Source organism: Girardinichthys multiradiatus, chromosome 8 (assembly GCF_021462225.1).
Source record: "Girardinichthys multiradiatus isolate DD_20200921_A chromosome 8, DD_fGirMul_XY1, whole genome shotgun sequence".
In the NCBI taxonomy this organism is placed as follows: domain Eukaryota; kingdom Metazoa; phylum Chordata; class Actinopteri; order Cyprinodontiformes; family Goodeidae; genus Girardinichthys; species Girardinichthys multiradiatus.
In genome coordinates, this window is record NC_061801.1 from 21,165,004 (window position 1) to 21,192,772 (window position 27,769).

At 37.4% G+C, this 27,769-nt stretch overlaps 1 long non-coding RNA gene across 1 annotated transcript; it reads right to left on the minus strand.

Annotated features, from left to right (window-relative positions):
- Nucleotides 1–5,688: 5,688 nt before the first annotated feature.
- On the minus strand, nt 5,689–13,082 carry LOC124872315. Its single transcript, XR_007039253.1, has 3 exons — nt 10,691–13,082; nt 10,404–10,525; nt 5,689–10,313 (listed from the first exon to the last, which is right to left on the minus strand). It is a non-coding gene; the product is annotated as an uncharacterized LOC124872315 (long non-coding RNA).
- Between the last annotated feature and the right edge of the window lie 14,687 nt (nt 13,083–27,769).

The window sequence follows — 27,769 nt, forward strand, 5'->3', positions numbered from 1 at the left end:
CTGGGTACACCGGCGTCCTCCCACAGTCCAAAACATGACTGTTAGGTTTATTGATCTCTCTAATTTGCCCTTAGGTGCGAATGGGAGTGTGCATGGTTGTTTGCCCTGTATGTCTCTAAGTTGCCCTCCAATTGATTGGCGACCTGTCAAGTGTGTACCCAACCTCTTGCCTGTAGACTGCTGGAGATAGGAGCCAGCTCCCCCGTGACCCACTATTGAATAAGCGGTATACAAGATGAATGAATAAATGTATTAGTAGATATTCTAAGTTAAATTAATAACATTAAAATCAAAACCTTTTACATATGACTGTCCAAAATGAACAACAGTGAGGGGCACACAAATGCTGCTGAATTCTTGAATGGTAATGATCATTACAAAACATTAGCTTTTAATCGCTTCATCATGTTTGTGACCCATCAAGTAACATGATAAATTCTTTCTCTCTAAAACCTATCTGTAATGTCTCATTAATGATACCATGATTAAAATAAAGGGGTGGGAGTGTGGGAGCTCCAAGAATTGCTCATATATTGCTTCAGTTTTTTCTAACCTCGCACTGCAAGTCTGTCATATGCAAAATAATAAAAAAGATATTATCATAATCACCATTTATCTGAGTTAATTTTTATTGCAGAATGATCAACAATGATCAGCAATGACCTTGAGAATATACAAAATATTTATAAATAAAGTTGAAAATATGTGGTATATAATGATAAAGCAACTTGGTGAAAATGTATCATTAGGGTTTAGCGTTATTGACGAGAACAGTCCAAGGCTTTGAAGCATTATATCATCTTTTCTATAATACAAACAGTGTGGGAAAGATGAACTTAGCCGATCTTTCCCGTGTCTGACCACTGAACAAGATGTCATCAGTGGCACTACTGAGCCATGGATCTCTCTGACATTAATTTTCCAGTGTCAGTGCTGATGTATGGGGCTACTGGATGAACATGGTAGGGAGGGCATGTTCACCTTGTGAGAAACTGTTAGGGGTCAAACCTTAGCCATCTCCCACTCTATGTTTAAGGAGGGCTTGCAAAATGTTATCCATGATTTATTTGTTGACACCTGAATGCAACAATGCTCTGAAAAGTATTTACACCATTACAAATTTCTTCATTTTTTTGTTATTCTGTTTTTCATCAAATACATTTTAATAAATAACATAATTAAATAGAAAATACAATTAATTAATGATTGTTCTTAAGAGAAAAAAACAGTCCAAATCAATATGGCTTTGTATGAAAAAGTAATTGTGGGGAGCTGCATGGCTCAGTGCTTAACCAAGGCTGGTTAACCACTGGAAACCCTTCGGAGGAAAATCTCTCAGTGAGAGCCATTAGTTGTGAACCATTACAAAAGTGGCAGTTCTACAAAAAATAAACAAAGAGTGCAGACTCATCCAGGATGTCAAGAAAGACACCAGAAAAATTAAAGCACTGAAGACCTACTTGCTTCAGTTAAGGTTAGTGCTAATAACTCAACAATAAAAAAGAGACTTGCCAGAAATATCTCTCATAGGAGAGCTCCAAGCGCTAACCACTGCTGACCAAAAATAACACAAAGACTGTCTTACAATAGTCAAAAGGTATCCTTTTGCATCACATTGCATCTATTTTACAACTAATAGTATTCTAAAAAAAGAACATGGTACTGACCGTCAAACATGCTGGTGGTAGTGTTGTGAAAATACCAAAAGGAACCAGCCATAAGTTAATGACCTTAAGTGAAAGCAGACTTGGTATTTTCAGCATGTCATGATCCAAAGCACCTAGGCAAGTCACCTCTGAATGGCTCAAAACGGAACAAACAAACAATAATAAGGGCTTTAGAGTGGTTTAGTCAAAGTCAGGACACCAGTCCAATTGAGATACTCTGACAAAGATGATTGTGTCAACCTTCGTCAACCTTCGTCGATGTAAAACACTTACTGCCAGTTATCAGAATGGCAGTTGTTGTTTCAAAGGCAGGCGCAACCACTTTTTGGGTTTAGGAGGGGTCTTACATTTTCCACATCAGGCCAGGCTGGTTTGGGTAGCTGTTTATTTTCTTAATTAATAAAATCGTTGTTTAAAAAATGCATTTTGTGTTTACTCAAGTTATCTTTGCATGATATTTAAATTAGTTTGATGAGCTGACATTTAATTGTTACAAAAGAGCAAAAGCAGAAGAAATCTGTAAGGGGGTGAATACTTTTTTCACTGTATGAAAAGTCTAAAGAATGCATTCAACTTACAGTCCGCATTTTTTGTTTTGTGGCCTCTAAAAGGGACAAGTAATAGGACTAAATTAATTTCCTATTTCTAACATGGTGGTGAATGAAAGAATTTCCCAATCTTATTTATCTCTTTGTTCTATCTGTCTTTTCTGCCTAGTCCTGGGAATCACGATAAAATCCAGAGGAATAGAAAAGAAGCTCAAGTTCTCAATAGAGATCTATTTAATGAGGGTGTGACATTGCACCTGTACATCATTGTGAGCAACATGATGTTTATGAGTAAGAATAGACTCCATGGCCACACAACTACAATGGCAGTTTTGTGAGAAGGTGTGGAATATGAGAAAGTTTTTTTTTTTTGCGCCGTTGCAGTTCATCTTTGTTTGAAACAGGTAATTCTACTGTACTTCTGAAAAATGTATATGATGGGACCCACAGCCATGGATTGCAACATGAAAACTCCAGTACAGACTTTTCTGGAACTTTCAAAATAAACTGCATTTAACAGACTTCCAGCACAACTTCAGAAGGGGAAGGGGAATAACAGCGGACTTCCCATGATGCCACTGCCCTTATAAAACCCCCACCTTTCCAATTGTCCAATCTCTTCCACACCGGTGATCATTGGGATAGGGGAGGCACAGCGCGCTAATGTCTCTTTGCTGGCAAACAGACATAAACTCTTCAAACTGGATCCAAGGCTGTCATAAGATCACGCGATCATATGCACTGAGTTAAGTGTTGGGACCCAGCCATGGAAAAAACATTAAAAGTCCAGTACACACTTTTCTGGAACTTTCAAAATAAATTGCATTTAACTGACTTCCAGCAACTGAGAAAAGGGGGGTAGCAGCAGACTTCCCATGATGCCACTGTCTGAATAAGAGCACCCCCTCTCCAACAAGCCAACCTCTTCCACACGGCCTTTGAAAGGGACCGGATAGGGGAGACAAGCGCGCTGATGTCTCTTTGCTGGCAAACAGACATAAACTCTTCAACTGGATCCAAGGATGTCATACGATCATCGATCATATGCAAAGATAAGTACAAATGAAATACTGTCTGTGTATCCGGTATTTTCATTCATGAATGTGGAAATTAAGGTGTAAGAATTGCTTACTTTCTCTCTGAGGCCTGCAGAAGCAAACTGTCCCAGAGAAGTTCCCTACAGAGAAGCGGTCTCTACGAAGCTGAGCGGATCGGTCTCCCAGTCTGGAAGGAAGACAGCAGAGACCCCATCACCGTGGTAACGGTAATGTGCAGTGTGGTTAGCGGACAGAACGAGCATTTCTTCATCCACAGCTGGAGGTTAGCGGGAAGCTAACCGTTTGTTCACAGACCGGCCGACAGAACTCCCCACAGCTAAGGAGGTTAGCTGTAGCTAACCATTGTTCACTGTGGATACCTTCTTCAAACTTCATCATCACCCGGACAACTCTTCAGCATGGTCAGAGGTTAGGTTTGGGCAGAGCAGAATAATATAGAAGTAATTTAGATTGAAATGATCTAAATGTTTTTCATTTTATGAAGTTTACTTTGGTTTGTCTTGAACTCAGCTATTTTGGTGCTAGCAGACAATCTGCAGCACACTGCTTAGGTTGTGTTCTTTGTGTGTTTCCAAAGTTAAGACAAACTTTATTAAAGGGTGATTTTAAACAGGAGATTGATCATAACGCGCCGTCCGCGCTTATGCATTTTAACCCTTTTATTAACGGTATTTTTAAAGGTGTGTGTTTGATTCTGGTGCTAAGCTATCGGCTTATTTTGTTAGCTTTAACAGCTAACAGCTTAGGACAGAATATTTGCCCAGAAAGGTTGTTAGTTTTCAATCCAGTAAATAATGTGTCCCTAACATCATTTTACCAAATTTGATAATTAAGTGAACACCATTAAGCCCCATTTCTCCAGAAAGATTTGGCTCTTTCCAAAATATTCCCTTAATAATATTTCTTAAAATATTATTTTAATAAATAAAGGCAGCTAATGAGACACCTTTGAGAACTCATCCAGAAGGTTGGTTTTATTCAGCAGATCATTCTTTAAAACATTATTTTATTAAAATAATATTTTATCTGATCTTGCATTGTGAATGGTTGTCTACAGGTATGCTGATTATTGCCTAAATTGGTTCCAAGACTAACTTAACTTAATTTCCAGATTCTTCAAGATAATCCTTGGTTCTCAAACATAAATAACATTGCATGGTAACATTGCATCACTCTTTTGGTCATGGTTCTGAATCATCTTTGATCAACTTGTTTATATTGTACATAACCCATTAGTCTTTGCTATTCTTTAATTCTGCTTGGTAGTTTAGTTTGATTGTTTTAGCATAGTAAAGAGTTTGTTGATTGAAATATGTTTGACTTTGAGTTGACTTAGTTTTGTTAATAAATTCTTGTATTTTAAGAAATTGTGTGAATTCATTCCATATATGTGCAGAGATTTGCTGTACAATAATGTCAGAGCTCGTCTCACACCTTTCTATTTTGTCCTAATACCATCACCTTACTGGGCTGGTATTCACAGGACAGACTGAAATATTATTTGATAAAAAAAATGTATATTAATATTAAATTATATTTTCAGATTCATAGTCACAATATATAAGCTAATATAAATGATGCATGCCTTATGTCAGACATAAATGACATAAGGTAGACATTTTGGGGGATGTAGATGGCAAAATCTTTATTACATAGAATAACACTATGTAACAGCATTTTATAAAATAGTCTTGAAGGAGTTTTATATCACAGATACTTGTAAGAAATTCAATGTTTGGAGGTTGAAAGAGTGAAACACTCAGGACTGGTGATTTGGAGTCAATTTAAATTTGAAACGTGTAAATAATACATTTCAAACCCACCATATATAGGGAAATTCCATAACAGTTTGAGGCAATTTAGTTATTTTAAAAGTTGAGGCAATAAATATATGAGCTTCCACAAAATGGGAAAAAGTAATGATGAACATAAATTCAATTAGCATTTATATTTTTTGCTTCCCTAAATTAATGAGACCATCAATTCTGGGTAATTGTGGTTTTTTTTTAGTAATTGTTTTTATTACTACAGACTGACTAATCAATTTAAATATTAGCAGGGAATAGCAGACAATTTTCTTTGAATAATCTGTGAAAAGGATTTGTCTAAACATGTTCCAGTTAATATTCATAGGGTCTATGAGACACAAAATGTCCATTAGATCTTTTGCATTGTTCTAACTTGATACATTGAAGAGTTGATCTTGAAATCCTAATTGTCCTTACATGAAATATACAGGAATAATTACTAAGACAATCTGACAAAACATGAACCTTAATTATTACTTCAGGGTTGGACACAAATATCCGATCCACCCCAGGAGTTTTCATTAACTAACAAAGATTTACAATGGCAACTAGATCTCTCATAAAGAAAGAAGAGCAGTCAATTCATCTGTAAAAAAAAAGCCTTTATTCTTGCATGTTACATGGACACAGACACTTAGACATACTTTCTGGTAATCATTTTGCCTCTAAATGTTGGGTCAGTAGTACTGGGATGAAACAAAACTGTAACTTGACACAGTCACCTGTTTCATGTTTTTCTTGATGAAAACTGCCTCAAGTGTTTCCAGATAAATCAATAAATCCAATTGTAACAACATTACTCTGAAATGGATAGCTTTGTGAATATAAGGAACGAATTGCAGCTTTTTCAAGCAACATATAGGAAAAGCAAATTGCAATGCATATTTTTGAATACATTATTATATATTACCCTATGATTTTTAGGTTGTTACCACATGTCACCATTTTACTAGTTTAAGATCGTTAATTTAGGAATGTTTTATATCATGGCAACACAATTACTACACAATTACAGAACTGTTTTGTCTACTTATATTTTATGTTTTATTATTGCCTGTTTTTGCTCCGTTTCTACATTGTGGAAAGATCCTTAAAAGTAAATTAATGGAACTTATTCAGTGCAGCTTTCCATTGTTTATGCAGTTAATACATTGTATTACCTAATAATAAAAGCTTAATTGTAAAATCAATAACTCATCATGCTATTACAGAACAGTTGTAAAATGTGTTAAGGTTCTTTCTTTAACTATGGCACTAGACAGTTGAACTTCAAGACATGTAACTAGTGGTCTATTCATATGCTCTCTATCTCTCATTTTGCTATACTAATCCTCAAAGATAAGACAGAATGAAATGTTATATTCATTCCTCAGTTCAGTTAAATCCTGTAAAGGAATGGTTTCTTTTATGCAAAATTCAAAAGACATTTACGCTGGTTTGAGTTGTAGAGAGTGAGGTATTATCTGTCATCATAATCATGATCCTGTCCCCTCATCACCAAACCTCTGGACATTACAAATCTCGAAGAGTTAAGTTTGCCTAAGTCTCGCTCTTTAAATACATAAAAAAACAAATTTCTTCAAAAACATTAACACTGTACCAATAACCCTGATGTCTTAACAAAATTAATTTCTCAAAATGATAACACATAACAGGATCATGGGTCAGTAGACTAGTGATGTGGCATTAATGAATGATTGATTGTTTTGAGCAGCTCTTTACCTTGAATGGTGGGACTTGTGTCTCAGCTACTGAGAGCCATTCTTCGTTTTTTACTACTTTACATGCTTCTAATCCTCTGCACGGACTGCATTTTCTACTTTTTCAACATCATTTCATTTTAAATTATATCACATTTATTCCTTAGGCAACTGAATACAGAAAGAGAAAGGAGGGGTTGGTATGAGCACACAGAGCACATGCTTATTGGTCACTGTTTTATCATGTGTCATGGCGGCAGACACCTGTGTTACACTGTGTGTGACCTGCCTGCGACGCTGCATGCAGCAGGTGAGAGGAGGAGTGCTCCTTGCTTCTAAATGATTATATTTAACACTATATTAGGGATAAAATGGATTGTTCTTTCAAATGTGTACATTATCGGTTCCCTTTGAAGAGCCATAAGTCAAATCAATAGAAGAAATGTACCCAGCACAGCGGAAAACCTATTTTTTTGTGGTGTCTGTTTTTGTTTTTTTTTTGCTTTGCTAATTTTTTCTTGTTGTTTTGTTTTTTGCATATGCTTCTTTAAAACCTTTGTATTTGCCTCTCGTCTTGTTTGGTTTTGCTCTCTGCTCCATGATTTCACCCGCTAATTGCCACAGCTTGCCCCTTGTTAGTTTTCAGATATCTAAGGGCCTGATCTTTAAAGATTCCAAATAAGGAGTGGATGCACCAAGAGGGTGTGTTGTGGATGACTGACTTGCCTTGTCTGACTTCTACCAAGCTTCTGATCTCTGGACAACAACCTTGTTTCTGTGCCCCGCCCTCAGAGTTTTGCCTAGCCCTTGGACAAATAAGCTGATCTCTGCCTATTTCTGTATGACCCCTTCCTGTCTCTCATTTTGCCTGCTTGATTTTGGATTGAGTTCTGACGGATTGCCAGCCAGCAGTGAGACGATTAAAGATACAGCCAAGCTCTGCTTCAAAGTTACCTGTTGTGACATCATCATCCTCACTTGTCACTCTCCGCTCCCTCTCAGGAGAATCAAGAGGAGTTTCAGTGTGTGCACATCTAAGAGTGGCTGTTTGGAAATGGACACCAGTCTGAAGGACCCTATCATATGGATCAACGTTCCCATTCTGATCCTGCGAAGGTTGATGACTTTCTTTCTGAGCCTTATCTGATTTTCTGACTCTTTAATAGCCACTAACCTGTTCCATCCCTTTCCAGAATTTCTGGTGTGTTCTAGTAGAGGTTTCCTGATTATCATTCCCATCATCTGTATTTTTAAAAATAATTTTTTTAAATGTCTTATGTCTGGTACATAACAATATAAGAAACTTTTTGAAAACCTGGAAACGATGACTTTCACATGTGCTCATACACACACCCAGCCTGTGAAAGCCATCAACTTTCATTTTGTGACAAGCAGATTGTTGGAATGACTTGCTTGACCCAATCCAAACCAATGTAGGCCGATAATAACACATTAATTGAATTCAACATAAATACGCTTCGTATGGAGTCTGTGAAGGACTGTTGAGGAGGGAAAAATGAATAAACATCTCTCTTGGAAACAAGATAGGAGTGCACACTTTCAGGAGTGCCCAGGACAGTTTTTGTTTTATTCATTTTTCCTTCAATGTCCCTTTTTCAGGTCTCTAGTGGCAGTTGATGTTCAGATTTATTTTAGAAACATGCCATGATATTTAGGTTCAGACGCATGTTTTTTGTGTGGATTGCATAAAGATTGTCTGCAGTCCCACTGCAAACATGCAGCATACAACCATAATCTGTGCCATTCACACATAACGGTGTAATCCCATAAAGTGATGGTGTGCTGGAATTGTAATGCTGCAACTCCAAAATAGCATTACCGGACTGATGATATCCCTACTGTTTTTATTTCTGATAGTGAAAATATGTTGACAAGATAGGAGACAGAAGGATCTCTCTATCATGTCTTTACACCTATGCCTCCTTCTCCCCACAATGACTGCAGACATTTTTGTGTGCCAGTTTGCACCTGCCTTTCAAACATGCTAAAATAGAAGCAGAAACTGCACCCGTAATTCTTGTCAGGATTGATAAATCTCATTGTGGGTGGTAAGGAATTACATTTACATATAATCTTGCCATACATTTGCGTATTCTGATGAGCAGCATATGTTTTGCATATTCATGAAGGCAAACACGCTAAAATGTTTCGGCCTGCTGTTCCGCTGACTTTACAAACATAATTTGATTTGCACCTGGTTTATAGATCAGCTTTTTGCATGAAGTTCAGTTTGCACATGCTTTTATACATGCAAAACCGTAGATAAGCTGCAAACTGAAGATAAGGCCCTTAGTGTGTTCAGTCCCACCTTTTCAGGTGCTCTTTGTCAAGGTCTTGTGTTGACTTGGATTGCCTCTCTATTAAGTTTTGTGCTGACACAAACTAATCTGTGTTTTGTTTCTATGTTTCTTCTGCTGTAGCACTTTTTTTAGCTATTTAAATAGAAATCCTTAATTTTCTTATTCATCTGCTTCTTGCCTGGAAGTTGTCATTCAGATCCTTAGGTGGTCCAACCATGCACCTAGACATCATGAGCTGTGACTTCTAAAATATTCCGTGACAAAATATTAAAAGCAAATATTTTAACAGTCCCACGTGTTAGATACAGAAAGCAGCTTGCTCTATTTAAAAACAATGCCATAGGTCAAAGGAAAGTATTAATGGAGGTGGAAGAGCTCTGTGGCTTTTAAATCTATGGCCTAATGGACTGTATTGACTGCATTAATAAAACAGGATATGTGTTTCTAATGCCCTCTCTATGGTGCATTAGGCCTTGCTTGAGCTATGGTTCCATTTGTCTATCCAAAAGGGAGCTTGGAGTAAACATGGATCTGAATTCAAAACGTATTTTTTTCTCTTGTACAACCAAGTGAAAGAGTGTTCACAATAATTATTTTCCATCTTGTTATAAAAACAGTTAGGAAAAAAGGGAAACAGTGTAAACAGCACCAAATGGTTCTATATGATCATTTTATTGTACCTACTCCCTTTGTTTAGATGTGACTGCAGTTTTAAACGCTTCCTATTTCTCAAATAATTATTTTTTTTTTTTTTTCAAGATGGCGCTGCGGATGGCTTGCCTTGGTTCTATGCTTGGTTGTACTCGTTTTTTTAATTTGTATTTGCACTGTATGTTGCTGCTATGCTACGGTCACTTTCACCAGCGTCTATAACTGCTAAGTACCAGGCAGTCCTTTCTGAGCAGGTTTTTTTTCCAGTTTTCATCGATCCAAATAGTTTTTCTGAGATCCTGGTTGGAAGCTCGGCAGCTCTGTGTGGGATTTACCAGATATGAGGGAAATGCACAAGTACACTCGTCAGTCTCTGCCGGCAGGGACTGCGCACTCAGCTCCCTGGCGAAAAAGTTGCTCTTTCTCAGCACAAGAAACTCAGACATTCTTGTATCTGCTGCCCTCTGCTTCAACAAAAGCCGTCTCAATGAAAACATCCCAAACAGCGACTTCCGATGTCAGGCTTCCAGCTGTTTCAAGTGGACCAGGTATGGAGTTCTCTGGGAAAAAGAGAGGAGGTAAAATCTATTTTTATATAATCAAAGGTCGGTGTAATGGTGTCACAGTGTTAAACAAGATGTAGTTCTTACCTGGAGTCATTTTTTTATAAATAGTAAACCCTTTTTTTCACAGAGGTAGTTTGCCTCATTTGTTTCCGCCAGTGTTTACATCCTACCACAACCCTGCACATTAGAGGCTGAAAAACAGCTCGCTGAGGTGATAACAGACATGGAGAAAAAACACTCTCTCATCATTGTTCTTGGGAATTTTAATAGTGCAAAGCTCTCAAATGAGTTACCAAAATACAAGTAGCATGTGTTCCACTAAAGACACAAACACACTGGACTACTGTTACACAGTCTTAAAAGAAGCTTACCGTGCAGTTCACTGGACAGCATTAGGACTCTCTGATCACTGTCTGCTTCATCTCATTTCAACCTACAGGCAGAGTCACAGCCCTGCTTTGACTGCACAGATTGGGATGTTTTTGGAGCTTTTTTTTGTGAGCATGTGTGTGCCTTTCACACATACAACAATAAACCAGGGTTCACTTCACATTTGAGGAAGCTGTGTTGGACCAAAGAAGAGGCTTACAGCAGTGGAGACCATTCCCTGTGTAAGCAAGCAAGAAACAAGTTAAATAATGGCAGCTAAGAGAAGCTAAAAGGCAACTTCTCAGATAAAAACCCAGCAGCAGTTTGGAGGAGCCTGAACAAAATGACTAACTAAACAAACCTGTCCTTCCACGCTGTAATGGGGATGAGTGTTATATACTTAATGTCTGTATCCTGTGAGGGCTTGAAACTAAAGTCAAATGCTTTGTATGTGCACACAATCTTGCCCAATAATGCTGATTCTAATTCTTCTGATTCTTATTCTAAAAAAAGACAATGACAGTCTGCATTTTAATAGTTGTACAGAGACATATTCTAAAATAAAACATATGGTGCCAGACACACTGTGGAAAGTCCTCAAATGTTGCCAGATTGCCAGGTTTGAATAATGTTTTTAAAGATGCTCTAGTATAATATTTTTCTCTATCAATATTGGTCCTGGAAGGAGCATGATATTATAAATGAATGTATTGTTTTTATAATGTAACAAATTGTTAATCAAATGATGACTTTGGATTTTAAATGAAATAGTGTTATAATTGACAAGGCATAGTAAGAACATCTATCTATCTATCTAGCTAGCTATCTTCAATAGTTTGAAGTTTGCATAGGTTTTTGACAACTTTTGTCAAGTATAGCCCTAAATTAATAAACACATTAATGTATTTAAAACTTTTTTGCCTCATCCAAAATATTTATTTAATTTTAAAAGAGATCATCAACAACATTCAGGTAAAGTAAAACAGAAGTAATGCACCTATGCAAGATCAATAATCAGCTGTAGACAAAATGAAAAGTGTTGGGCAAAATCCTAATTCTGTAGAACACTGTGTCACTACATTGTGTCCAGAAAGATTTTTACAAAAACAAAGCAACACAGGACTGGCATATTGTCAGCTTCATTTCACTTCTAAGTTTGAAAATGGTACATTTCAAACATATGCAATAGGCCAGTTTCAAAGCTGCCAAAGGCTGTTGAGTTTATTTGAAAAAAAAAAACAAACAAACAAAACAAATTCCCATAAACTGTGAAAGTCTACAAAAGAAAAAAAACAAAAACATTGAACATACATTCACTTAACATTTATCCTTTTGTTTCCCTAAATAATTTACACTATTAACAATTTCAGAATGTGTCTGAATTTAAACAATGTTGTAATTTTGCTGCTTTGGTAGATTGTCAGCCAGTTCTAATGATGCAATATCTTCTTATCACCAGCCACCAAGTAATAACTATGATTTCAATTACCTTGGAGTATATTTTCTGTCCTGTTTTTTTATTTGACTTTGTTTGCTTTATTGTTGCCATTGAGTTATTTGAGCTGTTGTCTTGGATGTTGTCATAATTACTTTGTCTTCATCCTTACTTGTTTGTTTAGCCCTTTGTGATGTGTTGTCTGTGGTCATCTATTACTCCAAATCAAGATGTTTTAGGCTGTGCAAAAGGTTCAATATTTCAGCCATGAAATATTGAAAAAACAACAAGCATAGAGAGAGCTGTGTATATTTAAAAATATAGACATACAGTTGAATCTAATTGAAAGAAGACATTTTACACTTTTAAACAAATCAACCACAAACTTAATGTTGTGTTAAGCCCTTCTTCACCCTTGAGCAATAATTTTTTGAGTGGAAATTCATGGCTTTGCTAATTAAATTTTTCCAAACCAGCTTTAGCCCCTGGCAGCCATTATCTGCCAACAGGATTTTGATTAACTGGACATGAATGAACTATTATCTAGAGTTACTGTTTGGGGCTTATAAACATCAGCCTCCTAATTAAAAAGAATAATGCCACACATATCCTGCATGCAGCGATCTACATCTGCCGTTGGGTAATTCAAACAATAAAAGCTCTTCATAAATACAGCAAAGGTAAAGTTTGTGCTATTAATGGATATATATTTATTTCTTTGATTGCTGACACTGTTTGCTGATACTCTGTCTCGCTTTTCTTTAATTTTGAATGCACTTTTCTCATCTGAAAATATTCTGGTCCAATGCTTTTATCAAAACAAGGTCAATAGATAAAATAAATGTTATTATTTCACTAAAATCAGCTAGTCCCTGTGGTGTGACTTTATTGGCCATTTAATGATGATGTAAAAAAGAGGAAATAATTCTGGTTAACTACTGAGGAGATGTACAATCCTGGTGTCCAAGAAAATCTGCTCATTACATAACATAGGGAGCTAAGAGCATTCTTTCCAAAAATGTGAAAGAAAAACAAATGCTTTTGCATTTTCCTCAGGGGGGATATTGTACAGTAGGAAGATAATAAAAACAATAAAAGAGTGCTGGCTGTATCATATTAAACATCTATGATTTAGGCCGATAGTAAAAGCCTGCTTACGCAGCCTAGCCAGATAGTCTGTGTCTTACAATTTTATTTTACTTGTCCTACAAGTTTGCATTTTGTTTTCTTATTGTTACCTGTCATTTTTATTCTATTTAAATCTCATCCTGGCCAGTGCTATGTATATGCACAGAGAAACATTGATGAACAAACATGGACAATAACAACTCTAAAAGAGTATACAAGGTCTTTAAATAAGCAAAGAAACATTAGAATTTGCAAACAGCTTAGGTATTTAAGAAATCATGTCAATTTAAATTACCATACCTGCTTTATTAATAATAACGATAATACATAGAACAATAATAATAAAAATACTAACAATAAACTGTATTTAGAGGCACCTTTCAGGAAACTCAGTGTGACCATACAAAATATAAGTGAAAGACTTAAGTCTAAAACCCACAGTAAACATAGTAAAACAAAATACAAGCTGACAGTGGGTAACAGTGATGGGATTCCAGTCCCAGGATTAAAATGAATATGCTTGATGGAGGTGAGAGAATCTGAGTGTATTATGTCCTGTGGCAAAGACTTCCAGAGATGAAGCAATTGAAGGCTCTCAACCCCATACAATAATAACATACAATGAAAGACAACATACTCCATCTCAAAACATTTCTATCCTCAGTGTAACGTCTGTGAGACAAATGTTTGGAATAAGGTATATTTCAAAATTGGAGGACATTTTCTGTCCACAAAAATATGTGATAATAAAATAATTATAATTATAATAGCCAAACACATAGATGACTATGTCAGTGTCATTCAGGAGCTACTTTTTTGCTGTATAGACACTTACTGCACTTTTCATTGTTCTATTGCTGTGACTTTGAACATACCAGGGTTGTTTTTGCCAGGTGGGCTGGTCTGATTATTTTAGAAGCCAATGACCTACTGAGGTTTCCTTGCATAATCATTTCTTGGGTCTATATAGAATGATCCAAAAAAGAGTAAATATCAGGTGAGCAACAGTTGTGTTAAAGAACTGTCGCTCACCTGACATCTTTTTGATGTCACAAGACAATAGCAGAATCGGCAGACGAGTTCGAGATGATAGAAGGGCAACAATAGATGAACTAACCACATGTTACAACCATGGTATGTAAAATACCAAATTTTCAATTTGTTGAACCTGCAAACAGATGGGTTACAGATGACCACATTGGTCGCAAATTTTATCATAAGAATTGGAAAATTGGCTACAGTTCACACATGCTCACCGAAGGTGTACAAGAAGTGACTGGAAAAGCATTGGCTGATGAGTCTAAGTTTCAGCTGTGATGTTCAGATAGTAGGATCAAAACCTGTCATAAACAATGTGAAAGCATGGGTCCATCCTGCCTTGTATCAACAATTTAGGCTTGTGGTGATAATGTAATGGTATAGGAGATATTTAACACAGTTTGGGCCATTGCCAACCTGCTGACCTCTTTGTGTTTGCAGTGCACCCATCGTCTTATGGCAACTTTATGCAGCATGTTGCACCATGCCGGTACGCTTAAATAATCTCAAACTGGTTTGCTGAACATGACAAGGAGTGCAATGTACTTCAATGTCCCTCACAGTCACCTAGTATCAATTCATCGTGTTGTAGAATGAAAGATTAAGATCAAGAATGTGCCACCAACATGTCTTTAGACACTACATAAAAATGTCGCCAAAAGGACCAAAATCCCTGTATCTCTTGTTTTTTAATCTATGCCATGAACAATTAAGAAAGTAATAAAGGCAAATGGGAGCCACAACCCTGAAATAGCTCCTGATAAAGTGGCTGATGAGTGTACTATAAAACAGTATGAATAACTACAATAAAATATTTGTAAGGTCTGACCTTTTGAGGTTTGGCCTTGATGTACTTTGTGCTCATAATGCTATACAAACAATAGCTATTAAAGTTATTATGATCTGCTGATGATTGGAAAATAAATGTTTTTGTTCATTGTTATTACACAGTGGCTACCATACTAATGACTACAGTATCGCATAGAGTAAAAGAGATAAGATATAATAAAATATAGATAAAGATAAAATATTAATGCTTATAATAGTGGAGTACAATTCAAAGCTGGTAAGCTGGTTTCATTTTCTATAGTTTAGCAATTGATTTAAAATCCTGAATAACAGCAAAACAGCTCACTAAGATTCTTGACTGATCCACGTGCAAATAAGGCCACTTTTAAAGGTTTTTTATCATTAGTCGGGCAATTACTTGTAAGGTTTCCCTTTGAAAGGAGCCCTTTGAGGGTAATATCTTTTACTCTGACATCAGGCCTGGGAGTCTATAGACTTTCTATGGGATGTTAATGCAACTGACTGCAGATATCATGCACATTGCTTCAAAGACATTTTATTTATTTTTCTATTCTTTTCAAGACAAGTCCTTAGCTTAGAAACTCTGAAATTATTTTTTTCACAATGATAGTTATTTGACAATGATAACTGATAAGCTATGATAATACTGAACTCAACACTTTGCATTTTCGTAGACAAAAGATAAAGATAAAAGAAAGACAATAAAAAAAATCCTGCTGCCGACCTGAGTAACTGTGCGCCTGTGGTGTTGTATATAGAGATGTAAGATTTCCATTCTTTTTCTGAATATACTCCATCCTTTACTTACATTTATCTTGATTTTATACCATAAGCCCACCAACAGTCAAGGGTTTAGCTGAGTCCAATCTTCAACGTAATTTTGTTTTGCCCTGCCAGAGGCCACAATATAATTTGACATAACTGAGCCTTGCCTCTGCCCTGGTCTGAGAATATTGTGACCTTCCATTATAAAACCCCCTGTGATTTTAGTTCATTGTCATAGCTTAAGGATTTGGAAGGAGGAGCAGATTGGGTTACAAGAGGGCTGGAGGAAGCACTCTTTTTAATTTTAGCACAAAAGCAATACTAAAGTAAAGATTTTTTGATTTTTTTCTGAGACTGATTAAAAAACATTTGCAATAATCTCTACCAGAGCACAAATTGTGCCATTTCCCTCTGACGTTTGAACATGTAGAACCTATTGTATTTAACTTGTTCACATTTTATTTTTAAATTTATGAAAAAAAGAGTAACTTAAAACTAGATATATAAAAAGACTAAATGGGCAATTGCATGCTTGACACTCACTTTTATTTAGCTACCTAATGTTTGGCCCTTTATATGCAGCAAATGAAAAATATTCACCACAGTTTATATGGTGTCCTATCCACAATACTTTAAAACTCAACAGTATTACACAATGCACAGCACTTTCCTCCTTTTCTTAGTAAACAAGCAAATGCGTGGCAACTTTTCAGTACTTTAAATAAAGGTCACCAGTTCGATCTCTAGACCAGCTGGATACAGTGTAAGTGGAGACAAGAAGAGTTACGAGAAGACTTGCTCCCTACGTATTAGCACCGCAGGGATACTGTTGAGCAGATATTCCAAGTCTTTGGCAATAGGCAACTTGAAGGTGTCAATACATGTAACTGTGTGAGAGTGGATACGCCACTATTGTGTATATAAATCATTGCTCTACTGATAATGTTTTGCATTATTTTTTAATGAACAAAAAACAGATACTGCATTGCTTTTTTTAATTTGTAGTTTTGCTTCAGTTTGTTATATACGGATACAAATCTGAACTTATTGATAGATAAATAAATAAAAAAATTCTAGAGTTAAAATATTTCCGCCGTGGCTGATGTTAGGTTGGAAGAGGCAATATTATCTTTCACCCCTCCGCTTCTGTGAGATGAATATTTTTGGAAATAGTAGTAAAAACACGACTCAAACTCTTGAAGAAAATTTAAAGCAGTTAGCTCAACTGTTCAGAAATTCACACAAAGATAATATAGATTAGTCTTGACTATACTTATATTTCCTCCATCCAACGTTTTGGGCATGAACTGCAATGATTTATCTTTTAGGCCAAATTTTGCTGCGAGTCATGTTTTCCACCATAATGGGTGCTTAAAACGCAGCACGATTAAATGTTAAAGCTAATAAAATGAATGAGTGCTTATTGGAAAACTAATGAAGCACTTGAGACAGTAGGTGGACAACTGAGGGACATGACTTATACAGATAACAGCGAGGAGAAATGGGCAGTAAATTTAGGAGCTGATTTACTAAGCCGTGTAAATCTTAAACAGTGCTTATGGGAGTGCCCAGCTCTATGGGTAAAGTTCTAAAATGATGCCAATCTGCAAACACAAGCATAATTAGGTAATTTTAATAATGACTAAGAGGCCTACATGGATTTGTCAAAATTAGCTCAGAGGTGCAAATAATCAAGAGCCTGTAATTTACCAAGGCCATGGGTTCTTTGTGTCTTGAAGCCAATCCCTGCTCACCTGTTCAGGTTATTTAGGATGTGTTCTTTAGTTAAGGCCAAGAAAGGCTATCTTGTTATGTGCTTTTAGTGTTGAGTGTTTTAGTCAAACAAGACATAGCCCAACCAAAGAACCATGAGTAGGTTTAATGTTGGATCAGAGTTTTAATGTGTAGCCAAAATGAGATTTCTAGTATTTACTAAACTTTATATTTTAGATGTAGACATTATGCAAAGGACCATAATATTTTGTCTAGGAATGTAAAAAGAAAAGTAGCACTTAAAGATGAAGTGAGCTTATGTTAACATTATCATTCATAATGGTACTTGACATCCCCTATACTTCAAAACTTGACAAAATAATTGCCACATATCTTACTGTATGGCCCAGCTTCTGATCTCCCTTCATTTTGAGTTATTGTTCAAAAAAACACTGAAACAGCATGTGGCTTGTTCCCCTGACAATTTGTACAGCTAATAGACAGAGAGGTGTCAAACATTTGAAGATTTTGTGACAAATTAAAACCACACAAAGTGGTGAAACAGAGCTGCTAAAGTTTGATTGGACTTTGGAGACTGGTCAAAGGTGAGACTGGGGTGAGACAGGATTGAATGAAATGTTGTATGTCACGGATATTTATTGATTTAAAATAAATATAAAATTGTTGGTCATTACTGCTTGTTAAGAAAACCATCACAGGCTTTAATAAATGCAAGGAGATGATTTTGGAAAGAGGGACACATTTTGTTTTTGTCCTTAAGTCACTTTGCAACTAATTTGGCATTATGCTTGGGGTCATTGTCTATTTGAATGCCCCATTCGGGCCCCATCTTGACTTTTTGACAGATGTCTGGAAGAACTGAAGAAATGTATTCAGCATTTATACATAATCTTTTTCCTGAAAAGTATACCAGCAGCAAAACACCCACACATGATGTTGCACCCTCAGCACTTAAACGTCAGGACGGTATTTTCAAGCTTCTCCTTTGTTCTTCCGATTGTAGTGATTATGGTAAAACGTTTCAATTTTAGTTTCATCAGACCACAAGACATGTTTCCAAAAATTAAGATTCTTATCCCTGAGTGTATTTGTCAACTGTAATCTGGCTTTTTATATTTTGTTTTTACAGTAAATGTTTCTCAGACGTCTCTTTGCCCATGTCAGTACAGGATGCATTTTTACTGTGAGTACTGACACTCCCTTTCCAGCTTTAGCCAACATCTGCACAAGGTTTTTTGCTTTTGTTCTGGGTTTAATATGCAAGTTTTGCACCAGAAAATGCTCATCTCTTCAGCACAAAACCCATTTCACACAATGATAACATCATGATTTCTAAGAAAATCGCAAGCTCTTTATCATCATATATTGGAAATAGAGAATTTAAAACTTAAATTTAAGCCTTGGGAGCAAAGTAGATTTGAAAACATAGATAAAAGAGCAAAAATATGAGTGAATAGCAGCTAATCTTTCAGGTTCTTAACATTAATCTCAAATGAGTAAACAACCATTTAGTTTAATAAGGTATTTTATTGTATATCCTCCCAATAAGGCCATGTATTGGTAAAATGAATCCCTTATGAAACTTTGATCCTCACAGATTTGACTTTGATGACACTGACTGTTCTTATTATCTCAGCCCCTGCATTTCTTATAGTGGTCTAAATAGGATTTTCTCCAGCACTGCATAGACAATAATTCACATTGTCACTTTATCTAAGATGATGGGAAATTGTAAAATTTTTACTAAGTGGTTAAGCCAAATACTGAGAAAAATAATGAGAAAAATAAATTATTTTACATATAGTTAAAAATAGCTGTTATTTTATTTATTTACCTGATGTGTGACCTGAAATCTGTTTCAGTTATTCTACATTTGTTCAAGACACATTTATGTCAACCTAATAACAAAAATTCCGTCATGCATAACTCAAGCAAAAAGAAAATGCATGTCTCATTGCTCAATTATTTCTTTATTTTTAAGTGTTTATTCACAATTAATCTCATACCTTTAGACAATCAGTTTATTTCCTTTTAAATTGTGCCACATTTGTGAGGAAAATGCATTTACTGATTGAGCCATGATGTTGAGTATATGGGTAATGTCCATAAATCAAATCCACTCTGCTAATATTCTTTTATTGACCCTTGTTTAGTATCATTTATTGGATTGGATGGATGGCATTGGGAAAATGACAATCATTACTTTAACAAGCAAAGGCCTCAATAGTGTTTGGGAGAACTGTAGACAACCACAACAGCACAGCAACTCCTGTTGATGCAGGTCAAAGGCTTGGTCACACACTACTGAGAGGAGCTGGCAAGGTGTTCATGGGCACAACCTACACACTCAACTCTCCTGCACAACTCACAAACACATTTTCCTTACTCAGTGTTGCTCATTGTAACTAGAAATAACAGGCTTTCCAACAGAATGTGATTTATTGCAGAGAAGCATTGTTAAAACCGAAGAAAAAAAAAAATCAACTAAACACAAATTTCCTTACTTTTTTTGCAAAGATAATTTACATGTTTAAATAGTAAAATAACTGCACATATGAATTTCATGGGTGAAATTTGGTACTCATTCACCTCCTTATGAATGGAATAGCTGTTAGCACTATATAATGATATTATAATTTAATTTTCAGGTATGAGCAATATATTATGTTATTACAGTAAACACATTGATCAAGCCATATGAAAATAACTTTTCACATTTTTACAATATAAATATTGTATTGTACAAATGTAATAATGTATTGTACAAACATGAGAGAATTTAAGTACACCCTTTCATCAAACTTTTTGACAGGTGGGTGGGACTTCCGGTGAGGGCGGGATTTCCGGTGGGGGTCATATGGGCGCCATGTGGTTGCCACGTGGGCAGGAGGTCACGTGGTCAAGCAGGTGGTGTGTCCAAGGGGGCGTAACAGTGGATGCTGATTGGTTGTCGTCATTAGGGGCAATACCTTAAATGAGTCAATTAAAACACAGGGGTGTGTTTGTTATAAATAGAACAAGACAAATATGGTATTATCGGAAACTGTTTGGCATCAGCACCAATTAAAAATAGAGGGGGTGTGTTTGTAAGCATCGTTAAACCTTGAATAACCCAATGAAAACAATAGGGCGTGCCTTAGTGTTTACTTTAAATACAGAGATAAAACTCTGCACTTTACATGCAGCATTCGTTGAAAAAAAAAAAGAACACCCGTTCAACAATGGCTAGAGTTAAGAGAGTTTATCGTCAAGCGGAGGAGAAACGCAACGCGTGCCAAGATGATGATGATGAACAAGCAACTGCATCATATACTTCCTCAACGGAGATACCTATCGGAATTCCCGTCGTGACATACTCTACCGATGATGAGGATCCAAAATCAACTTCAACAACCATGGTTGAAAATCAGACCTCGGTTCGGCCAAGAGGTATGTCAGTTCTGTGCGAAACCCCAGTGACCGTCTACCAGTATTCATCCCGTGAATTGAATGCTCCTAAGAAATCAACATACTACATCTGCAGGGTACAAAGACCCCCGTTCAAGACTCTGCAGGAAGAATGGTCTTTGGAGCCATATGGCCTGGTTGGCAGCTGGGGTTATATTTTCATGTATGAAATAGGAGAGCTTTGCCTGTATCAATTGGATCAAGACGAGGTATTTAATGGATCACTGGCTCTGTGTACACTCACCCACAGCGACTGGGCTGTGTTAAAGCTTGCAATCCCGCACCTTAATGATAGCCCTGAAACAGTCTCAAGGCAGGAGAGGGAGAAAGAAGAAGAAGAAGAAAATGAACTGTCTTCTCGACCTGTAAAACGGGCGAGAATGTTTCATATACCATCCGATGTTGAAATAGCTGAGAGAGAACCTCTCTTTAGCGCAGTGTGGGGGTCAAAAACCACAGCAAATGGCCGCTGGTCTTTTCGGGCAAGCAGACGCAGGAACAACCGGACGAGTCCCTCAGATCTGTTTGTGTTGGAGGCTTTCAATCAGGACTGCGGCGTATTCAAGACAATGCTGGCTCTGCCGTTTGAAGCTTGGGCAGAGAAGATGAGTGAAATTGGACATCGTCTTTCCGACCTTTTCCAAAAGTCACGAAGTTGGATCGATGTCATGTCAGTGAAAAAAACGCTGACGTTTCCTGTTTTACGTTTAGAACGAACCCTCTTCTGAGGACACGCCCCTTCCTATGATATATATACGGGGGGATAACTGCAAGCTCACAGACACTGAGAATCGTATCATGAGAATGAGTGGACCGACACCATACAGGGATCTCTACAACCACCGAGCAGAGATCCACTTCTCTCCTGAGCACGATGAAAGCTTCAACATTGGACCATATCATCCGCCTTCCCCTGACCTCTTCTCACCATCCACCTCAACATCCTCATTCTCAGAAAACCACTACAGTCCTGCATCACCTACAGGATACAACATGAAATATCTACCGCTTTCTCCAGACCTCTGCTCACCATCACCGCTATTCATGGCTGAGTCTGTAGACGCGAATGTCCTGCCTGAAGACATGAAGGTGGTCGTGGAGGAGGAGGTAGCCACCGGCTACTCACCCTCTACCGAAGCCCCTACACAAACCCTGGAACCGATGGAGGACCCTCAGCCTTCAGCAGACGATGAGAGTTACCAGGAGGACGAAATTGACGGTTGGTTCTCAACCACCCTCATCAATACGGTGAAAACAGCGATACTTCATTTATTCAACATAACCTCTTTGAACTATCTCAGAGAAACCTGCTATGGATGTATAACGAACCACCCAAGCCAGCGTCAACACCATTGCCTGGAGGTACTGGGGGAGGATTATTACCAAGTCAACTTTCAACGCATCGTACGACGACTCGTAACCCCCAAACTCATTCCTGCTATTCAGAATCTTCTGGTACTTCGAAGCATACAAGCGGATGACTTCAGAGTGAAGACGATTGCCAAGACGGTTTTATATGAACTGAAATCGGTACAAGGCATCCACAGTGCAATAGCGCACGTTTATGATCGCATGGTCGATGAGAAACATCTCAAACAACTTAACTCTGTTTCAGAGTGCTATGGACTGACAAACTGATCTCACATGTTTGATGACTTGTTGTTGTATCATTTTTTTTTTTTAGTATTCCAGTACTTTAGTTAATCTGCATTATATGATTTTTCTTCTTTTTTCTTTTTTACTATTAAATACAATTAAAGTAGGAACATAGTAACCTTTCCCAAAAAGTGTTGTTTAAAAAAGCTAGTAGTGTTTGAATTCATCTGCATTTTATCTGATTTTGTTTTCTGGTTGTTTTTTGTTTATATTAAATAAAAAATAAAAAAAAAATAAGGATAAATCTACCCTCCTGTGTGTTTTTTCTCATTATTTAACAAGTAATCGGCAGAGATGGCAGGAAGACGGCTGATGAAGAAAGTATATTATAGCCCTTCAAATCCGGGAAGTTTTGGGGGTGTAGATAGGCTGAGGAGGGTTATGCAAGATGAAACGGGAAAGAAGGTTGCGGTTGAAAAAGTTAAAGATTTTTTATCAGGAGAAGATACCTATACTCTACATAAACCTGCAAGAATAAAGTTCCCGAGAAACAGAGTTTTTGTCACCAGACCATTGAGGCAGTTCCAGGCTGATCTCTGTGACATGCAAGCTCTGGCCATGGAAAATGATGGTTATAATTATTTATTAACAGTCATTGACATCTTTTCAAAAAGGGCGTATGTACGAGTTTTGAAGAGGAAAACAGCCGCTGAGGTGGTAAAGGCATTTGAATCAGTTTTTACAGAAAGTCAGATCCCCAAAAAACTTCAGACTGATGCCGGTAAAGAATTTTTTAACAAGAAATTTAAAGTTTTAATGGAGAAACACGGTATTGAACATTTTGCCACAGCGAGTGAAGCAAAAGCTTCAGTGGTCGAGAGATTTAACCGCACATTAAAAACAAGGATGTGGAGATATTTTACAGCTAACAATACCCGGCGGTACGTCGATGTACTGCAAAACCTAGCTAGAAGCTACAACCATTCCTACCACTCCAGCATTAAAATGAGCCCTATGGAAGTGACCCCAGAAAATGCCTTTCAAGTGTTTCAGAATCTGTATGATGTCAAGTCCAACAGATATTGCAAGGACTCAGTGACAACGTTTAAACAAGGGGATCTTGTCAGAATATCCAAGGTCCGTGGAGTGTTTGACAAAAAATACGAACAGAGTTTTACGGATGAAGTGTTTACAGTCTATGACCGGATACCCCGTTCTCCTCCTGTATACAAACTCAAAGATTTGGATGGAGAACCTATCGAGGGTTCCTTTTACGCTGAGGAACTTCAAAAAGTAAAAATATTTAACGACAAGATGTATCAAGTGGAAAAAATATTAAAACGACGTACGGTCAAGGGAGTCAAACAGGTTTTTGTAAGCTGGAAAAACTGGCCTGAGAAATTCAACAGTTGGATCAAGTTTGATGAACTTCGAAACGTATAAAAAAGGTTTGCACTAAACCTCACAGTTGACACAGCATCATGAACCGTCAGGTAGAGGATGATGGCTTTTACGTTACTCTTCCATCTAATGCTAGCATGGAAGTGTTTAAAAATAATACCAGTTCAAGTTTCCGTGTAAATTTAGCTCAACATATTGATTTAGAAGGCCAATGGATGGTTGCATTAGCCGAGATTTCATACCCTCATACATGGCATAATTTACCGGATTATGATGCCTACTTTGAATGGAGGAAGGTTGGTGATGTGGAGATCAATACGCAAAGGATCAGAAGTGGCTACTATAACAGCGTTGTTCAACTCGAGACAGAGATGGAAATGTTTTTCAAAAAATTGAAATCGGGTTTACGCATTAAATTCAGCAAAGTTCAAAAGAGATTTGCATTTCAAGCAAATAGTCCGTATGAAATACGCTTCTTCAGCACTCTAGCTTATATGATTGGTGTGAAACCAGGGGAATGGATTCATGTTTCTGAACCAAAACTGGCTCCTTTTCCGGCGGATATAAAGGCTGGTTTCTATCACCTATACTGTTACAGCGACGTGGTCAGCCCTCAAATAGTAGGCGACACTTTTGCACCTTTACTGCGGACCGTCAAAGTACAAGGCACATTCAGTGATATGATTACTCAGACGTTTAACCCCGCCCACTACCTTCCAGTCTCCAGAAGACATATTGAAAATATCAATATAGAAATTAAATCGGACCAAAACGTTCCTGTAAATTTCGTCTATGGAAAGACCGTCATAAGACTACACTTCAGACCGGTGATATCACAACGTAGCCTGAGATAAATTTTATTTGTATAAACTATTCCAGAGATATGTATATAACCTCTAAGATTGATTGGTTATCATTCATATTACGCTGGTCATTCAACACTGCATCAAGCAGGCAAGAGAGAACATGGCACATCTAAGTCTGAGACGTGATCCAAATCGCTTTGTAAATTACTATGTAAGTCAATCAGGCGGTAATCTGCCAGGGTTTTATGGGGCCCCGGTCATGTACGGACGCGGAATTGGATCATTATTTTCAAAATTATTCCGCTTCGTATCCCCTCTGGTTAAAAAAGGATTTGCAATTGCAAAACCCCATCTTAAAACGGCTGCATCAAATATCGCTTCGGATGTCATCGGTAGAGCCGTGAGTAAAATGAGTGGTTCTGCACACATCGACGGTCAAGAAGGTTCAGGAATTATGGTTTTATCCAAAAGACCCAGAACAAGACCCCCTGGTGATCGTTTAAGGACGGTTAAAAAACAACGACAAACGCGAAAAAGGAGATCAGTCGCAGCTGACAAACGAAGAGGAAGGAAGTCATCCGCAAGTTTTGATATATTTAAATAATGGCTCTTTTACATAACAAATCATCAGAGTGCACGCTGGCAGAGTTGGACTTATTTTCTGCCCCGATGACGCAGCTATCGATCGAAGATAAAATTTACACCGAGATCCAGCCTTTATCAGCAATCACCGATGGAGGGCCGATCGAGTTTTTCATTCCGGGAGACGGAGAAAAGTATCTGGATCTCAACGATACGCTGTTGCATCTCAGAGTGAAAATTACTAACGAGAATGGAACAAACCTGCCAGATGATGCACCTGTAGGGCTCATCAACTACCCGTTAAACACCATCTTCAGTCAGTGTGACGTCACTCTCGGAGATCGAATGATTTCACAATCCAGCGCTACACATCCATATAGAGCCATGATTGAGACATTGTTAAACTTTTCTGAGGATTCTTTAAAAACCCAGTTTAGCTCTGGTCTTTTTTATAAAGACACTGCAGGTGCTCTGAACTCTATTGTTACAACTAACGGCCCTAACCAAGGTCTTAACAGCAGAGCAGGCTTTACGGCAAATTCCAGGGAGGTACATCTCCTAGGCCCCCTGCATGCCGACACATTTTTCTGCGAGAGACTTCTTTTAAACTCTGTTGACCTTAAAATTAAACTTACAAGAGCCAACGATGCCTTTTGTCTCATGGCCGCAAGAGACTCCACTTACAAACTCAGGATATTAGGAGCATCTCTTTTTATCAAAAAAGTTACTGTCTCTCCAGCTGTACGACTGGGGCACGCTTCAGCTTTAATGAAAGCAAATGCTCTGTATCCACTTTCACGTGTGAATGTAAAAACATATTCCATCCCTGAAAATTCAAGGGTATGCAACCAAGAGAATCTTTTCTTAGGCATCTTTCCCAAGTATGTGGTGATTGCGTTACTGGATCATGACGCTTTTACAGGAACACGCAATCTCAATCCGTTTGACTTTAATCATTTTGATATGGAATATTTAGCTTTGTGTAAGGATGGCAGACAAATTCCTGCTAAAGCCTTCCAGCCAAATTTTAACCAAGGTCATTCAGTGAGAGAGTATTACAACTTGTTTACGGCTACAGGACGACATCTAAAAGATCTTCCACTGAGTATATCACGTCAGGAATTTAATCAAGGATACTCTCTATTCACATTTAATCTTAACCCGGGTGAGGACACAGATGCTCTATCTCCAGTTTCCAGGGGGAATTTAAGATTGGAAATGCGCTTCAGAAACCCGTTGCCATATACCACCACGCTGATCATCTACGCTTGTTATGATTCTATTTTAGAGATTGATTCAAAGAGGCGTGTGCTGGTGGATTATTATTAATCTAATCAGGCATGAATAATCATGAAATTGAGAGCCTGATGCGTCATCTGCTGGGAGATTTGTTTTGCGGTGTGTGGCCGTGCGACCAGCTGCCGCTGCTAGCTGACAAATTCCCAGGGCCGGCCTACTTTATCGTGAATACACATCCTTCACACATGCCGGGGGAACACTGGCTAGCTCTGACATTGGATGAGAATGGTCAATCCAGCTTTTTTGACTCTTATGGATTCTCTCCGGATTTCGAGTTCTACCCGTCAAGCATTGTAACATTTTTAGAAGACAGATCCTCAAAAATATTGTATCATAATAATCAGCTTCAAAACACTCTGTCCACTGTGTGCGGTCACCATTGCATTTTTTATCTATGTCATAGAGCGTGCGGATTATCAATGCAGCAAGTGTTGTCGAAATACACCGGAGATGTGATTAAGAATGATTTAATGGTATCTAACTTTGTGAAAAAATATCAGAAATGTGTCATTAATCAAAGTTGTACATTTTATACTCACGGAACATGCTCTTTGGAGATGTTTCTGGATTGTTATGGAATTTAAAATGTCTTATTTTTTTTTCATTGTTTGTTTTTTTTTTCTTCTTATGATTTAATATTTGTGTAATGATATCATATGTTAGTGTGTGAAGTAGAGAACGAAGTTAGACTTGAAAAATATAATCAATAAATATTTTATTGAATAAAAGAAATAGACTACATGTTTCATTTTTCTTATAACGGTTTATGGTGAAAATGTAATCCATCGGGGTGGTAGTGTCGTCTTACGAAGAGACTTTTTTGATCTCCCATCAGCATTTTTTGGATCTTCCAGCTCAGATCTCGACCAGTGGGGAGAATGAGTTATCTGCCTTCTTCTTCTTTTTCTTCTCTGCTTAACGCTGGGTGGTGTACCCCCATTTTCAATCGATGTACCCTCTGTTTTGAAACGTCTATATTCTTCACGAGCATAAGGGTTAATGACTGAAGATATAGGTATGTTTACCTCTGACAAGGTGTG